We start from the raw sequence: 6211 nt of genomic DNA on the forward strand, positions 1-6211 counted from the left end.
TAGTTCATTAATAAACAATTATGTGCGGCATTATTGCGCGCTAAGCGCAACGAATTAATGGCCATTGTCGGCTTCAATAATTTTAATGTGTTCTGCGAGAAGGCGCACAACTTCCTTCCTGTTTTCCCCCTCATCCTCACCTCCCCTTTGGTGTCCACCTACTACTTCACACCATGCCATTAATGCCCATTAAAATGCCAAAGTGTTTGCCATGCAAAGAAGCGCCACAATGTAACGGCCATAAATTACGGCAAAGAGTAAGAAAAATACTCAAAAAACAGCAACACCAAAAGCAACAACAATAAAAACACAAAAATTATTAACGCCTCAAAGGCGTGTGCGTATGTGTGTGTGTGTGTGCGTATGTGTGTGTGTGGGTGTGAATATTTTCGAGTCGTCGTCTCTAAACAGCGCGACAAGAACAAAAACTATAAGCGGTCTCCGCGTTGTTTGAGAATGATAATACATTATCAGACCGAGCCATAAATGAGCTGCGTTCATGTGTGTGTGTGTGTGATGTATAACGAAAAGGGTTTAATGTATGTGTGTGCCTGTATTTTCAGATGGGATAGGCCAGAGGTCCTGGCACATAAAATTTATGTGCCGCAAAAAGGACAAGCGAACCAAAAATCAACCGACAGCTGAGCAACTGACTATCAATGCAATGAAGTCTAAAGCCTTTCGCATCTCAGCTTCTCCCCTCTCCCCTCTCCCCTTCTCGTGACTGCCTTTCTCCTTCTTTTTATATCTATTAAATCTACTTGTTCCTGTGCCATATCCGCCATGTGCCCATTAAGCAGCGACGCTGTTAGCGATGGTCGCGTGAGTCGTGCCTTTACACATATCGTATATCGCATTTACATAATTGAAGAAAAATGAATTGTCTATATTTTCAAAATATATGTCGAACTGACTTTTAGTAGACACAATAATTCATTTATCATATGAAGTTTATATCAAATACAAATTTTCAAATATAATCAACAAAATTGAAATATTTTTTATTTTAGCAAATTTTGTTTTAATAAGTGGCTTATAATAAATTTAAATTAAATAAACATTTTAATTTAAATCATTTTAAGTCTCAAAATTGATCATAAATATCAAATAATTCGAATTTCAGAAAATTTTGCAATATTGATTAAAATTTAATTATGTCCTAAAAGTATTTTTAAATAATGTATAATTTATTTATTTATTTATTTTTATTTTTTTTTAAATTGAATTAAAGTAAGAATTTATTTTTTAGAAAAGTCTACATTTTTTATTATAGTATTATTATAACACAATTTTAAACTATGAAAAATTAATTAAGCGTTTTATTATAAATTGAAATTAAGTTATAATTTTACTTTGATTGTTTTGTTTTATATTAAATTACATATATTTTTTTTAATTCAACATTATTCATTATACAAGTATTTTTATTAAGCATCTCATAATAAATGTAAATTAGATTAAAATTTCAAATATATTTTTTGTATTTTATTGTGCGTTTCATAATAAATTTGAATTAAGTAAAGATTTTAATTTAAATATTTTTTGTTATTAATTATTCCATAATCATTATAATAAATTCTGTTAATACCACATTTTTAAACTATGGATATTTGAATAAGTTGTTAATGATACATTGAAATTAAATTGTTCACTTATATAAATATTAGCGAATTCTGAATTATTGCTTTTTCCTAAATTGTAATTTTTAAAAATTTTCGTATTATTTTCGTAGCATTTTGCGACCACCTCTAGTTGAAAGTTTCATAGATGTTGCGGCTCGAAATAATTTTATAGCATATTTTTCGGCTGTTTTTATATTTATTACATTGGGGAGTTTTCATTGTTACGCATCGGTCGTTTTGCCCAGCGCCAAGAAACTAGGCGACAAAATTTGTCTTCCAAGACGAAGCGACTTGAGAGGGGAAGAGAGGAAGAGGGGGAGTTGGTGAACCATTGCACCACCCATTAGACCCACAAAGGCAGCAGCAGATTACAACGAATACAACCGAAGAGCACACATATAGAAGAAGTATGTACATACATGTATGGTGAGCTTGGCTGGGTGTTTGTTTTAGCTTAAATTAACAAATGTGCTTTTGTGTGATAATTATAATTTTACATTACCTTTTGTTAATTGTTCAACGGCATACGATGCCTGGATTTGTGTGTGGGTGTGTGGGTGTGTGGCTGTGTGGGTGGGTAAGCATATGCCTTGAGTGTTGCTTGGGCCCAGGTAAGGTGTTAAAAAGACGTAAATAAGATGATGATGTTTCGCCAGTGTTGTTGTCGTTATTAGTTTACCCGCTGAAACCCTCGCTTCCTCTTTCCCTTGCTTATTCATGCATTCCGAGTCAACCCCAACGGAGTGTGTGTGCGTGTGTGTGTGACATATTGGCAATTTGATCATGTTGCGTGTGTGTGTTATGCATTAATGGCACCAAATTTTTAATGATGTGCTACGTGTTAAGTCATCTCCAGAGTGTAGCAAAAAGCCAAGCCTAATAACAACACCAACAACAACAACACCAACAACAGCGACAGCGACAACGCCGAACGGAAAACGCAAAACGAAGCAACGAGAGTGCAACTCGCACATTGTCAAAGTAATAATCGTAAGCAACAAAATTGGTAATTTTTGGAATATGTTTTCCTTGACACCCTTTTTCCCTCTCCCTCTCCTCTTCCCCATCGCTGCCATCTATAAAATATAAAATTGTAATAAGTAAAATTATGCCGAGAGCGAGGCAAAGCGACGAGCACCGAAAACGAAACGAGAACGAAAACGAGAACGAGAACGAAACGAAAATGAGAGGCGAGTATTTCATTAGGCACCGCTAAAAGGTGTTGAATGTTTGCCAGTTGCCTAATCATAAAATAGTGTAGCACTGTGGAGAGACATTTGGTTTGTGTTTCCACTGCGTATGTGTGTGTGTGTGTGTGTGTGTGTGTGTGTGTGTGCTGGGCTTGTTGTTAGCCTTGTTGGCCTTAATAGGCTTTTTGGTTAATTAGAAATTTTATGTGAATGTCGGTGTTGAATACTATAACCACTTGCCACTCTCCCATAAATACCAAGTATGCTGCCGAGACACTTACTTACTCACTACACAGTACTTTATATAATACTATATAACGTGCCGATCAAGAATTTTGCATATTTCGTACAGATATTGACAGCTTAATGAAGTGGCAACATTTATTTTATTATTATTTATTTATAATATTAGCTACAGTCGAGTGTTCTCGACTCTGAGATACTCGTTATCCAATTATTGAAATTGAAAACAAAACAGTTCGACATTATTCCTTAAATAAACCAAATTATTATACCGTAATACTGAAAATACTGAAACATGACATAGAGTGCGAAATATACCAGATTGTTTGCCTATACAAAAAAATTTCTTTAATAAGTTCTACAATTTGTATCTGATTGGAACCAAATTCAGGATTCGTAAATACTTCCATATAGTTAATATTCTATGTACCAACAATCGTGCTAACTTTAAATTTAAGCGTGTTATTTAAATTTTGTTGATTTGCGGGGGCGGAAGCGGGCGTGGCAAAAATTTTAAGCAAAATTGATCTGCGTGCAAAGATTACAAGTGCTTTTAGTTTATAATATTAATATAATATACAATTAAAATATAATATATATAATATAATATTTTATAATAAAATTCATACAATTAATATAAGACATTTAAATGTAAAATTCAATACTAAATTGTGTTCTTCCAAACCGCTGAAATTTATATAATTTATAGAATAAAATTGTCAAACTTTTTGTGAAAATTTGATTGCGATCAGATGAAAATTGTAAGAGTTATTGAAAAGATGATCGTTGCATTAACAATCTGATGTATTTTGACTATTATATATATGATTATACGAAATACAGCATTCAGTACATTTTAGTACTTTTTGCACTCTGATTGTAGTATTCTATTTTTATATATTATATAACGAATAATATATGTATTTTGGACAATATATAATACTATATGCATATAACATTCAGTACATTTTAGTATTATTTAGTTATTCGTTTTTTAATAGATTTGTATCTTTCTTACTTGATTTTGTAATAATAAATAATAAATTTTCTTCTTATATTAATTTTTGTTATTTACAAGATGTCTTCACTCAATAAGTTGTATATATATATTTAAAGAAATAGTAAGTTAGTTTCCTAAGGAAAGCTGCTCAACAAAGTCAACAATAACTTAGGAAACCTGAAAAAAAGATGTCTACAAATGGATTTGATGAGCAGCTACTGGAATACAAGTCACTTTCGATAAGGTCGTATGGCATGTGATCATATTGTTGGGCTGTCCAAAGGCGAGAGGCTGTGGGACACGACAAGGGAGAGAGAGGATAGAGTAGAGAAATGTAGGAAAATGTTTGAATTATTTGCAAGTTTTGTACAAATTAACTTTATGACCGCTGGCTAAATACAGTCAAACATGGCAGAGGTAACAGCTAACAGGTAACTGGTAAAAGATGCTGATACTGGAGAGAGAGAGAGAGAGAGGGGGAGGCAGAGTACAATGTGTATACAATACACAAAGCATAACAAGGCAAACACAAAATGCAGAGGAAAAGAACTGAAAAAATAAAAAGAGAGTGCGCCGACTGTCACTGGAATGAATGTTGTTGTTGTTGCAGCAGCAAGTGTACATGCATAGCTCTATATAGATATCTATATATGTATATATATATATATATATATATATATACGGTAGGTATGTAGTAAAAATTGTAAACATTGTTTCCGCTTCATTGTTAGAGGAACCCGGTGGCTGGGCCAGAGCAACTGTCACTGGGCATTGCAATGGGCCGACAATGACGAGGACGATGACGCCTTGATGCCTTGATGCCACAGCAGCAGCACAAGCTGAGATTCAAACAGTCAGTCAGTCAGTTAGTCAGTTGGTCCGTTAGTCAGTTAGTCAACCAGTCCAACCAATCAGCCACCCAATCAGACTAACAAGCCCAGGCCTCGGCCAGGCAATGCTTGCATTTTAGAGCAGGTGTCCTTCTCTCGTTACAGCAGCAGACGAGTGAGCGAGAGAGGGAGAGCGGGAGCGGGAGCGGGAGCGGGAGAGATGAGATCAAGTTGATGCGAGGAACGAGGTTCTTCTCTTCTCTTCTCTCGTTTTTTTTCCACATTTTGTTTTCTTACTGCTGACTGACTTTGTTTACATGGACATGGCGAAGCAAAAGGCAAAGGACTCGCATCCTCTCTCCTTCCTTCTCTCTCCACTACCACACAGCTCGCACTTGAAAGCGAAGCGAGCCAACAACAACAATAAGCAGTCGCAAAATTGAGGTTGGATATGCGACGACGCTCGTCGAATCCCGTTGCCAAACTGCAGTAAAAACTCAATGATTTAACAATGAATGCAGCGTCGCCTTCTGGCCAGGTTCGCGACATCTCTCTCTCTCTCTCTCTCTCTGTCTCCGCCTCCCTCTCAAGTCTATGGTCCGACCAGGCTATACAAATATAGATACAAATACATATATAGTGTATGGAGGAGGAAGCGAGAAAGAGTGACAGACTACGATTGTACCTGCAAAACGAACGGAAAAAAAAGTAGAAGCGAAACAAAACAAAACGAAGCGAAACGAAACGAAACGAAACGAAACGAAACGAAAGCAAAACATTGACAGACAACGTCAAGCTCTGTCGAAGGACATTGTCGACCCACTGCTCCGCAGAAATATGAATGCCTCACTGGTTCAAAATGAATTAATAATCAGTAATTCTTGAACAAAAAACGATGCATACAAAAAAAGCGCGCCAACAGGAAAACCAGAAAAAATAATGAATATGCCAAAACTGAACTACTTTGCAATCCAACGAAGTTTTTATACTCTTTGTCATTGTAAGAATATATTCGTTTATTCTTAAAGATGAGAAATAATAGAAAAAAAACTCTATATATTGATAGTAATTTCATCATATCAATAATGATAAGATATTAAAATATTATAAGAAAACATTTATTTTTAAGTTAAAGTTAAAATGGCATTAAACTGCTCTTAGTATTGAAAATAATTTCATTACTCTTGCAACATTTAGATATTGATAAGATATTAAAATGTTATTAGAAAACACTTTTCAGTGCTAACTACATAAAAATAATGTGTGTATTAACACTATATTAATCGTAATTTCATCGTTAAAATAGTGGTTAGAAATCAAAAACTA

This window comes from Drosophila nasuta, chromosome X (assembly GCF_023558535.2).
Source record: "Drosophila nasuta strain 15112-1781.00 chromosome X, ASM2355853v1, whole genome shotgun sequence".
In the NCBI taxonomy this organism is placed as follows: domain Eukaryota; kingdom Metazoa; phylum Arthropoda; class Insecta; order Diptera; family Drosophilidae; genus Drosophila; species Drosophila nasuta.